The sequence below is a fragment of the Salmo trutta genome, chromosome 28 (genome assembly GCF_901001165.1).
Source record: "Salmo trutta chromosome 28, fSalTru1.1, whole genome shotgun sequence".
Taxonomy (NCBI): domain Eukaryota; kingdom Metazoa; phylum Chordata; class Actinopteri; order Salmoniformes; family Salmonidae; genus Salmo; species Salmo trutta.
In genome coordinates, this window is record NC_042984.1 from 20412347 (window position 1) to 20425956 (window position 13610).

The 13610-nt window shown below is 43.9% G+C and overlaps 1 protein-coding gene across 5 annotated transcripts in view; it reads right to left on the bottom strand.

The window, feature by feature from the left end:
• Positions 1-13610, bottom strand: part of LOC115165769 (calmodulin-binding transcription activator 1-like) — a 49231-nt gene that overhangs the window by 14941 nt on the left and 20680 nt on the right. The gene's annotated exons all lie outside the window — the stretch shown is intronic.

The window sequence follows — 13610 nt, forward strand, 5'->3', positions numbered from 1 at the left end:
ATGTCCAACCACCCAACATGTCTAACCAAACAACATATCCAACCACAAAATTTCAAACACACACCATGTCAAAATCACAACATGTCTAACCACACAATATCCAACCACACAACATCTCTATCCACACATGTCTAACCACACACCATGTCCAACCACATAACATGTCTAACAACACATGTTCAACTACACACCATGTCTAACCACAAGACATGTCCAACAACACAATATCCAACCACACAATATCTCTAACAACATGTCTAACCACACAACATTTACAACCACACACCATGTCTAACCACACAACATGTCTAACCACACAACATTTACAACCACACACCATGTCCAACAACACTACATGTCCAATCACACAACAAGTCTAATCAGAAAACATGTCCAACCACCAAACATGTCTAACCACACAACATGTCTAAACACACACCATGTCCAACCGCAAATGTTCAACCACAAATGTTCAACCACACACCATGTCCAAAACCACAACATGTCTAACCACACCATATCCAACCACACAACATCTCTAACCACACCATGTCCATAAACACAACATGTCTAACCACACATGATCAACTACACACCATGTCTAACCACACATGTCCAACCACACAACATGTCGAACAACACAACATGTCTAACCACATATCATGTCTAACTACACACCATGTCCAACCACACACCATGTCTAACCACACAACACGTCTAACCACACACACTGTTCAAACACACAACATGTCTAACCACACAACATGTCCAACCACACACCATGTCTAACCACACAACATGTCTAACCACACAACATGTCCAACCACACACCATGTCTAACCACACAACATGTCTAACAACACAACATGTCTAAGCACACATGTTCAATCACACACCATGTCTAACCACACACCATGTCCAACTACACAACATGTCCAACTACACAACATGTCCAATAACACAACATGTCTAATCAGACACCGTGTCCAACTACACACCATGTCTAACCACACACCATGTCCAACTACACAACATGTCTATCCACACACCATATCCAACCACACACCATGTCCAACTACACACCATGTCTACCCACACACCATGTCCGATAACACAACATGTCTAATCAGACACCGTGTCCAACCACATGTCTAACCACACACCATGTCCAACCACACAACATGTCCAACCACACAACATGTCTAACCACACAACACGTCTAACCACACACACTGTTCAAACACACAACATGTCCAACCACACAACATGTCCAACCACACACCATGTCTAACCACACAACATGTCTAACCACACAACATGTCTAACCACACAACATGTCTAAGCACACATGTTCAACCACACACCATGTCTAACCACACACCATGTCCAACTACACAACATGTCTATCCACACACCATATCCAATCACACACCATGTCCAACTACACACCATGTCTACCCACACACCATGTCCAATAACACAACATGTCTAATCAGACACTGTGTCCAACCACATGTCCAACCACACAACATGTCCAACCACACAACATGTCCAACCACACAACATGTCCAAACACACAACATGTCTAACCACACAACATGTCTGACCACAAACCATGTCTAACCACACAACATGTCTAACCACACACCATGTCTAACCACACACCAAGTCCAACCACACACCATGTCCAACCACACACCAGCCCAGTCAAAACTGTTCGCTGCTCTGGCACCCCAATGGTGGAACAATCTCCCTCACGACGCCAGGACAGCGGAGTCAATCACCACCTTCCGGAGACACCTGAAACCCCACCTCTTTAAGGAATACCTGGGATAGGATAAAGTAATCCTAACCCCCCCTAAAAGATTTAGATGCACTATTGTAAAGTGGTTGTTCCACTGGATATCATAAGGTGAATGCACCAATTTGTAAGTCGCTCTGGATAAGAGCGTCTGCTAAATGACTTAAATGTAAAATGTAATGTCCAAGAACACTACCCGTCTAACCATACACCATGTCTAAACACACACCATGACCAACCACACACCACGTCTAACCACACACCACATCCAACCACACATTTTCAACCACACACATGTCCAACCACACAACATGTCTAACCACACACCATGTCCAACCACACACCATGTCTAACCACACAACATTTCTAACCACACATGTTCAACAACACAACATGTCTAAACACACATGTTCAACCACACAACATGTCTAACCACACACCATGTCCAACAGCACAACATGTCTATCCACACAATATGTCCAACCACACACCATGTCTAAACACACACCATGTCTAAACACACAACCTCTCCAGCCACACCATATCCAACCACACACCATATCTACCAGACAACATGTCTATCCACACACCATGTCCAACCACACACCATGTTCAAACACACAACATGTCTAACCACACAACATGTCCAACCACACAACATGTCTAACCACACACCATGTCTAACCACACATGTTCAACCACACACCATGTCCAACCACACATGTTCAACCACACACCATGTCTAACCACACACCATGTCTAACCACTCAACATGTTCAACCACACAACATGTCTAACCACACATGTTCAACCACACACCATGTCCAACAACACAACATGTCTAACCACACACCATGTCCAACCACACAACATGTCTAACCACACATGTTCAACCACACACCATGTCTAACCACACACCATGTCCAACCACACACCATGTCTAACCACACAACATGTCTAACCACACACCATGTCCAACCACACACCATGTCCAACCACACAACATGTCTAACCACACAGCATGTCTAACCACACAACATATACACCACTCATTATGTCTAACCACACAACATGTCTAACCACACTACATGTCCAACCACACACCATGTCGAACCACACAACATGTCTAACCACACACCATGTCCAATCACACAACATATCCAACCACACAACATGTCCAACCACACAACATGTCTAACCACACACCATGTCTAACCACACAACATGTCTAACCATACAACATCTCCAACCACACAACATGTCTAACCACACAACATCTCCAACCACACAACATGTCTAACCACACAACATGTCTAACCACACAGCATCTCCAACCACACAACATGTCTAACCACACAACATGTCTAACCACACAACATGTCTAACCACACAACATCTCCAACCACACAACATGTCTAACCACACAGCATGTCTAACCCCACAACATCTCCAACCACACAACATCTCCAACCACACAACATGTCTAACCACACAACATGTCTAACCACACAACATGTCTAACCACCCAACATGTCTAACCACACAACATGTCTAACCACACAACATCTCCAACCACACAACATGTCTAACCACACAACATGTCTAACCACACAACATCTCCAACCACACAACATCTCCGACCACACAACATGTCTAACCACACAACATGTCTAACCACACAACATGTCTAACCACACAACATGTCCAACCACACACCATGTCGAACCACACAACATGTCTAACCACACAACATGTCCAACCACACACCATGTCTAAACACACAACATGATATGCTCTAAGCTCATCTTCATCTATCTGCTGAAAATAAATGTCATCTGAGCCTAATCATTATTAATCACAAGTACAGGGATAACAATAACATCAATCATTAACTGCATCACAACAATTGCCTTTAGTAAAATAACCTTTAAGGCCCATCAATCACCCACTAATGGCTACATGCACAGTAACTCAGTCATTCTTAAAAGCCTCTTATCCTACAGTACTCTGTCATCACAGACTAATTTGTAATGGATGATTGACCAGAGAGTGGATGGTGTCCACCCCTACACACACACACACACACACACACACACACACACACACACACACACAGCTGTGCACAGACAGTGGGGTGTGATGCCCAGACAGTGAGCCCACTGCAGCAGGAGTGTGGAACACTGCATTAGCATTCCTCATTTAGCCACTTTGAGGCTGTTTCTGTGGCAACCTGCTGCCGAGTAACTAAGCGACAGGAACATGCCTCTGTGTATATGTTTTTTCCTTCCTGCGGCATTGGCTTATTGATGAATGGGAGGGCAAGAAAATAACAGGGCAGAAAAGCACACAATGGAAAAAATATGATATATGTAATTATTCATCACTATGTTATAATAATGGTCATAGATATTTAATTTTTCCAGAGGGGACACTGCAGTAATGAACTTCCTAAGTGGGGAGCCACCACAGCAGGGACCCTTTGACATTTACACTACTGCCGTATCTTAGCAGTCAGTTGAAGGCAGAAGCTCTCAGCTCATCGGAGAATGAACGTCATGCTTGGGTTCCCTATAAGTCCATATAAAAAGAGGTCAAGTAATTGTTACTGTTACAAGATAAAACATACAATCAAAGGCCCGTAAACTGCTATTACTGATGATGTGTGGTAGTTAGAAAATAGCAAATGGACGATTATCCCACACAACCTCCTTGTGTCTCTCCACAGCGCTCATACTGTCACCAGCCAACACTGACACTGTTAAATTACAAACCACAACAGGGATAGCTTTCATTATCTCTCCATAGGTGGCTAAGGGCAAGGTGATGATGAGGGCTGTAGAGGTACATCAGCCAGCCTATACCCTAGTGGTAGGAGGGGGAAGGCGTGGGTGAGAGGGGGTTAGGTAAGTCATAGCCCTGCAGCATGTCTAGGCACCAGGGTTATGCTCTCTGAGAGAGGGAGGAGAGAGGAAGGGAAAGCGAGACGGTGGCGGGGGCAGGAGGAGAGGACTAGCTGACATCTCTTTGTTCAGACCCAGTGCTGCAGTGTGCTGCAGTGCAGATGATGTCATTGCCACCTGATGCCTGCTGCTCTGAATGTGATGCACGTATATTGCAGAGGGAGGGAGGAATGGAGGAGGGGAGGGAGGGGGGGAGGGGAAGGGAGGGAGGAGGAAGGGGAGCGAGGAGGGGAGGGATGGAGATGGGGAGGGAGGGAGGGACGAGAGGAGTGAGGGTGGGAGGATAGAGGGGAGCGTGCAGCCAGTGAAAACAGAAGTACAACAATACTCTGACATCACCAACACCCTCCTTGTGCTTTGTTCCTCCCTCTCTTGACAGTGTGTAATAGCACACGTCTATACTGTCACTCCCACAGTTAGGCAACTAGGCAGCAGCGGCACAGAGCTCTGACTGACAGGGAGCCTGGCACATCATATGAACAGTAACTCACTAATCACTTGCCCCAGAAAACATATAGAGACATGTTTTAGCTGACAAACAGGAGTTGCTCAAACTGGGTCTCTGTGTTTGAGCGAACGAACTGCAGGAGGCAGCTCTTGTGTTCTACATAACAATCTATGACCTCCAGATCTTGTCTGTTACTTCCTTCACACCCGCTGATAAGCCGAGCCCTCTAGTCTAGAGTGAGTGAGGAGCATGGGAACCCTATAATAACACCACTGCCTGAGTCCTCTAGTCTAGTCTTAAATGTAACTGTTCGCTGCTCTGGCACCCCAATGGTGGAACAAGCTCCCTCACGACGCCAGGACAGCGGAGTCAATCACCACCTTCCGGAGACACCTGAAACCCCACCTCTTTAAGGAATACCTGGGATAGGATAAAGTAATCCTTCTACCCCCCCCCCCCCCCCCCCCCCCCCCAAAGATTTTGATGCACTATTGTAAAGTGGTTTTTCCACTGGATATCTTAAGGTGAATGCACCAATTTGTAAGTCGCTCTGGATAAGAGCGTCTGCTAAATGACTTAAATGTAAATGTAAATGTAGAGTGAGTGAGGAGCATGGGAACTCTATAATAACACCACTGCCTGAGTCCTCTAGTCTAGAGTGAGTGAGGAGCATGGGAACCCTATAATAACACCACTGCCTGAGTCCTCTAGTCTAGAGTGAGTGAGGAGCATGGGAACCCTATAATAACACCACTGCCTGAGTCCTCTAGTCTAGAGTGAGTGAGGAGCATGGGAACCCTATAATAACACCACTGCCTGAGTCCTCTAGTCTAGAGTGAGTGAGGAGCATGGGAACCCTATAATAACACCACTGCCTGAGTCCTCTAGTCTAGAGTGAGTGAGGAGCATGGGAACCCTATAATAACACCACTGCCTGAGTCCTCTAGTCTAGAGTGAGTGAGGAGCATGGGAACCCTATATTAACACCACTGCCTGAGTCCTCTAGTCTAGAGTGAGTGAGGAGCATGGGAACTCTATAATAACACCACTGCCTGAGTCCTCTAAGGTCAGTGAGGATCATGGGAACCCTATAATAACACCACTGCCTGAGTCCTCTAAGGTCAGTGAGGATCATGGGAACCCTATAATAACACCACTGCCTGAGTCCTCTAAGGTCAGTGAGGATCATGCATGCTAAGCATATGGCGAATGTGACAACACCTCTACCTGTCCAAATCATCCTCTGCTCCACTGTGACTCTCATTAACAGCACCCTGGGACCATATGTGTTGGGGTCCCTGCTGACATGGTAGTCGGTCTATAGTTCCCCTGAGTGTCACCCTGCAGCCCCCCCCCCCCCCCCACCATCTGTCACAACTCTGTGACATGTCAGCCATCTGCTCTCGCTCTTTGAGCTGCTGGGCTGAACTGAAGAACAGGCCAACAGGCCAAAATTCTACAGGCTCCTTCATCCTACACAGCCAGTGCAGACACTACATAGATACTACATAGACACTCCATAGACACTACATAACACCTTAATAAGTAAGTGAGAAGGGAACAACAGTACTAATATCAACACGTCAGGTATAGTCTAAAGTCCAAAGCTTCAAGTAATGTGTGTGAGGACTTTTGGAGCATCAGTGCAGTAGAGAACAGCTCTCTGTCCTAGCCATGGGATATGAGGCCACTGTCTATTTCCCTGCAGATACACACTGCCCAGGCTGAGCGAGCGCAACACAGACACACTGTTTTACATGAATCTATTTTGGAGACATTAGGTCACTCTGTGATAGATTGGGCGAACAAGGTACAAGGAGCTTATCAAGCACATACACTACATGGCCAAAAGTATGTGGACACCTGCTCGTCGAACATCTCATTCCAAAATCATGGGCATTAATATGAAGTTGGTCCCCCCTTTGCTGCAAAAACAGCTTCCACTCTTCTGGGAAGGCTTTCCACTAGATGTTGGAACATTGCTGTGGGGCTTGATTCCATTCAGCCACGAGCATTAGTGAGGTCGGGCACTGATGTTGGGCGATTAGGCCTGGCTCGCAGTCGGTGTTCCAAATGTGTTCAATGGGGTTGAGGTCAGTGAACCAGGCCTAGCCTGGACCATCAAAATTAGCCCCAGACCATTATTCCTCATCCACCTAACTGTACAGTTGGCACTATGCATTGGGGCAGGTAGGACTGCCAGATGGAGAAGCGTGATTCATCACTCCAGAGAACGTGTTTCCACTGCTCCAGAGTCCAATGGGGGCAAGCTTTACACTACTCTAGCCGACACTTGGCATTGCGCATGGTGTTCTTAGGCTTGTGTGCGGCTGCTCGGTCATGGAAACCCATTTCATGAAACTCCCGATGAACAGTGATTGTGCTGACGTTGCTTCTAGAGGCAGTTTGAAACTTGGTAGTGAGTCACAACGGAGGACAGATGATTTTTACGTTCTTCAGCACTCGGCGGTCTCATTCTGTGAGCTTGTGTGGCCTACCACTTCGCGGCTGAGAAGTTGTTGCTCCTAGACGTTTCCAGTTCACAATAACAGCACTTAAAGTTGACCGGGGCAGCTCTAGCAGGGCAGAAACATGACAAACTGACTTGTTGGAAAGGTGGCATCCTATGATGGTGCCATGTATAAAGTCATTGAGCTCTTCAGTAAGGCCATTCTACTGACAATGTTTGTCTATGGAGATTGCATGGCTGTTTGCTCATTTTATACACCTGTCAGCAACGGGTGTCGCTGAAATAGCCAAATCCACTCGTTTCAAAGGGGTGTCCACATACTTTTGTATATAGAGTACCATTCAAAAGTTTGGACACACCTACTCATTCCAGAGTTTTTCTTTATTTTTTATTATTTTCTACATTGTAGAATAATAGTGAAGACATCAAAACTATTAATTAACGCATATGGAATCATGTAGTAACCAAAAACCTGTTAAACCAATCAAAATATGTTTTAGATTTGAGTTTCTTCAAAGTAGCCAACATCCAAGCTGAATCACATCCAGCCGTGATTGGGAGTCCCATAGGGCGGCGCACAATTGGACCAACGTCGTCCGGATTTGGCCGGGGTAGGCGGTCATTGTAAATAAGAATTTGTTATTAACTGACTTGCCTAGTTAAATAAAGGTTAAATACAAAATTATTAAAAAATGCCTTGATGACAGCTTTACACACTCTTGGCATTCTCTCAACCAGCTTCACAAGGTAGTCAGTCACCTGGAAAGCATTTAAATTAACAGGTGTGCCTTGTTAAAAGTTAATTTGTGGAATTTCTTTCCTTCTTAATGAGTTTGAGCCAATAAGTTGTTTTGTGACAAGGTAGGGTTGGTATATAGAAGCTAGCCCTATTTGGTAAAAGACCAAGCCCATATTATGGTAAGAACAGCTCAAATAAGCAAAGAGAAATGACAGTCCATCCTTACTTTAAGACATGAAGGTCAGTCAACGTGGAAAATTTCAAGAACTTTTAAAGTTTCTTCAAGTGCAGTCGCAAAAACCATCAAGCGCTATGATGAAACTGACTCTCATGAGGACCACCACAGGAAAGGAAGACCCAGAGTTACCTCTGCTGCAGAGGATACGTTCATTAGAGCTCCAGCCTCAGAAATTGCAGCCCAAATAAATGCTTCACAGAGTTCAAGTAATAGACATCTCAACTCAATCAACTGTTCAGAGGAGACTGTGTGAACCAGGCCTTCATGGTGGAATTGCTGCAAAGAAACAACTTCTAACGGACACCAATAAGAAGTAGAGACTTGTTTGGGCCAACAAACATGAGCAATGGACATTAGAGCGGTGGAAATCTGAACTTTGGTCTGGAGTCCAAATTTGAGATTTTTGGTTCCAACCTCCACGTCTTTGTGAGACACAGTGAAAGGTGAATGGATGATCTCCACATGTGTAGTTACCACCATGAAGCATGGAGCAGGAGGTGTGATGGTGTGGGGGTGCTTTGCTGGTGACACTGTCAGTGATTTATTTAGAATTCAAGGCACACTTAACCAGCATAGCTACCACAACATTCTGCAGCGATACGCCATCCCATCTGGTTTGGGCTTAGTGGGACTATCATTTGTTTTTCAATAGGACAATGACCCAACACACCTCCAGGCTGTGTAAGGGCTATTTGACCAAGAAGCAGAGTGATGGAGTGCTGCATCAGATGACCTGGCCTCCACATTCACTCAACCTCAACTGCGATGGTTTGGGATGAGTTGGACTGCAGATTGAAGGAAAACCAGCCAACAAGTGCTCAGCATATGTGGGAACACCTTCAAGACATGTGAAGCTGGTTGAGAGAATGCCAAGAGTGTGCAAAGCTGTCATCAAGGCAAAGGGTGGCTACTTTGAAGAATCTAAAATCTAAAATATAGTTTGATTTGTTTAACACTTTTTTGGTTACTACAGCTGAAGTCGGATGTTTACATACACCTTAGCCAAATACAGTTAAACTCAGATTTTCACAATTCCTATGTTATTTCATAGTTTTGATGTCTTCACTATTATTCTACAATGTAGAACATAGTCAATATAAAGAAAAACCTTTGAATGAGTAGGTGTGTCTATACTTTTTACCGGTACTGTATAGTGTATTTGCAGTTAATTAGCTCTCAATGTATGATGTAGTAGCATGGAGTGGAAGGCATGTGGAAGGCCACAGGAGACTAGCTAGGCATCAATGAAAATAAATATTCTGTCCCCCTTATCCACAGTTTTACTACAAATGTGTTTGCTACTGAACATTCATTCCACCAGACTCTAATCAGCCTCCCGATAGGCATGACCATACAGACATGCTGTGTCTGGCCGTTGACATGGAGAGAATATGCTACACGTCCAGGCAGTCTGCTGGGACCCCAGTGTTCTTAGGAGTGAAAGAGAATAGTCTGGATACTAACAAATAACAACACTGAATCACAAAGAGCTAGACTCACACTAGCACTGTTTCTTTAAGACTAATGGACTGCTGGGGCCCCGTGTTTACATTCTCTGTGTAGAGCTATGGGTTGGCAGAGTATGAGCTGACATCTTTAATCATCCTCACAGTCACATACCAACCTGTGTGTCTTCTAATGCCAATCAAACCTGTTGGACCTCATCATTATCTCTATGCTGCCACTGTAGCGAACGCCCACATGTTCTGTACCAGTTAAAGACTGTGGTTATATCAAACCCCCACATGTTCTGTACCAGTTAAAGACTGTGGTTATATCAAACCCCCACATGTTCTGTACCAGTTAAAGACTGTGGTTATATCAAACCCCCACATGTTCTGTACCAGTTAAAGACTGTGGTTATATCAAACCCCACATGTTCTGTACCAGTTAAAGACTGTGGTTGTATCAAACCCCCACATGTTCTGTACCAGTTAAAGACTGTGGTTATATCAAACCCCCACATGTTCTGTACCAGTTAAAGACTGTAGTTATATCAAACCCCCACATGTTCTGTACCAGTTAAAGACTGTAGTTATATCAAACCCCCACATGTTCTGTACCAGTTAAAGACTGTGGTTATATCAAACCCCCACATCTTCTGTACCAGTTAAAGACTGTGGTTATATCAAACCCCCACATGTTCTGTACCAGTTAAAGACTGTGGTTATATCAAACCCCCACATGTTCTGTACCAGTTAAAGACTGTGGTTATATCAAACCCCCACATGTTCTGTACCAGTTAAAGACTGTGGTTATATCAAACCCCCACATGTTCTGTACCAGTTAAAGACTGTGGTTATATCAAACCCCCACATGTTCTGTACCAGTTAAAGACTGTGGTTATATCAAACCCCCACATGTTCTGTACCAGTTAAAGACTGTGGTTATATCAAACCCCCACATGTTCTGTACCAGTTAAAGACTGTGGTTATATCAAACCCCCACATGTTCTGTACCAGTTAAAGACTGTGGTTATATCAAACCCCACATGTTCTGTACCAGTTAAAGACTGTGGTTATATCAAACCCCCACATGTTCTGTACCAGTTAAAGACTGTGGTTATATCAAACCCCCACATGTTCTGTACCAGTTAAAGACTGTGGTTATATCAAACCCCACATGTTCTGTACCAGTTAAAGACTGTGGTTATATCAAACCCCCACATGTTCTGTACCAGTTAAAGACTGTGGTTATATCAAACCCCCACATGTTCTGTACCAGTTAAAGACTGTGGTTATATCAAACCCCACATGTTCTGTACCAGTTAAAGACTGTGGTTATATCAAACCCCCACATGTTCTGTACCAGTTAAAGACTGTGGTTGTATCAAACCCCCACATGTTCTGTACCAGTTAAAGACTGTGGTTATATCAAACCCCCACATGTTCTGTACCAGTTAAAGACTGGTTATATCAAACCCCACATGTTCTGTACCAGTTAAAGACTGTGGTTATATCAAACCCCCACATGTTCTGTACCAGTTAAAGACTGTGGTTGTATCAAACCCCCACATGTTCTGTACCAGTTAAAGACTGTGGTTATATCAAACCCCCACATGTTCTGTACCAGTTAAAGACTGTGGTTATATCAAACCCCCACATGTTCTGTACCAGTTAAAGACTGTGGTTATATCAAACCCCCACATGTTCTGTACCAGTTAAAGACTGTGGTTATATCAAACCCCCACATGTAGCTAAGTAATAAGACCAGTCCTTCCTCTCTCCGAGTCTGTGATTGTGCAGTATATTATCCTGATTGACAGAAGCTGGTATTTGTGTCTGTCTAAAGGAAGAGGTTGCGAGGCCATCTGGCGCAGGCCCACACAGCTGGGACCCATGGGTACACTGATAATCAAAGGCCAAGTTGCCTTTCTTTGGCATAATGACCAGCTTTGTTGGTTCTGTCCATTGTGTCTTTTTTTCTTTAATAGTGTTGTCCTCTTCCTTCAGCTTCTAATGGGTTTACGTGCAGTATTCTTTCTCCTGGACAGAGTATAGAATATTGATGAGAGGTTTGAAAATACCAAGGATTAAGACCACAGAAATAAGATAAGGTAATCTCCTCTCAGTTTTCAATTTCATCTCAGTTCTCTTTGGGAGAGTGCATTCATTTCAAAATAAAACATTGACCCAGTTTAAAGCCATTGTGTCAGCTTAAACCCAACAAAGTAACACAAACAACAGCAAGGGTTAGCATGGGTCAAAACCAGAAGAACACCAGACATTTCCTACTGAGAACACTACATAGAATCCAATGTCATGTAGTGATTATAGGGGTCAGTGAGAGTAGAAGTGCAGTCTATTGATGTGGCTTTTATTATTGTAATTTCAATGTTGTTGGTTTAACCAACCTCGCTATATAATAACATTGTTTTGTAACCCTGGGACCTTCATCGCAAATCAATTCTGCAGAAGCAAATCTATTTAGCATTGATTGCACTGTAATGTTGCACTGTAATGGTTAACAAGAACAGTTGCCTATATATCATCAGAACAACGTAGAAAATGCAGGCTATTCACCTTCTATTGCAACATATTAGTATTGACTAATGTAAAACAACACACATTTAGTCAAAGCATTTCCTCTATCAGTGTCTTATTCAGTTAGAAACTGACCATTCATGCAACAGGTTTTTTACATTTGAGTCATTTCTATAGGATTTTACATACATAAAAATAGAGGAGCAAACAGCTCCACAGTCTAAATAAAAAAAGCCAGATGCTTTATAGTTCACACATAAGTCTGTCTCCTCCTAATACGGAAGTCCTGTCTGGGAAGGTTGTAAATAAGCTCATCAGGTAGCATGCGTCTGGCCTCATGGCATCAGTCCAGGTCCCGGGGAGAGGCAGGCCAATTTCAATTCAACATCAAGACTGAGGAGGTACTCTATATTTCGGACTGCTCTACAAGCCAGTGAAATGCCGCGAGAAGAGACAACACAAAGACGAAGTACTGCTTGTTATCTGCTATTACAGAAAATGACAAATATCTGCTTTACTAATTCCTACACATAACCTATGATTATAGCAAATGATGCTGTGCACCATAGAATGTGGCACATAAGAAATCACACTAGACCTGTACATGTATATTCTTTGCTTAGCAATTGTTCTAATACGTAGGACGTTAAAGCGTCAGCTGGAGGCAGAATACTAAATGATACAATACTAACGAGATCAATGCAGTGATATAGTCCATCAGCCTGTGGCCTAGGGTCCTGGGGCCCCCTGGGTGCACATTTTGGTTTTTGCCCTTGCACTACACAGCTGATTAAAATAATCAAAGCTTGAGTGGATTTTAATCAGCTGTGTAGTGCTGGCAAAACAACAACAACATGCAAGACAACAACATTTCTTACATGTTTTTACAGGGGAGTCTGCAGATGAACCCTCACTCCTACTGATGTACTAACTAGTATATTATGACCAAGATTTGTCATTCCTGTGTGTTC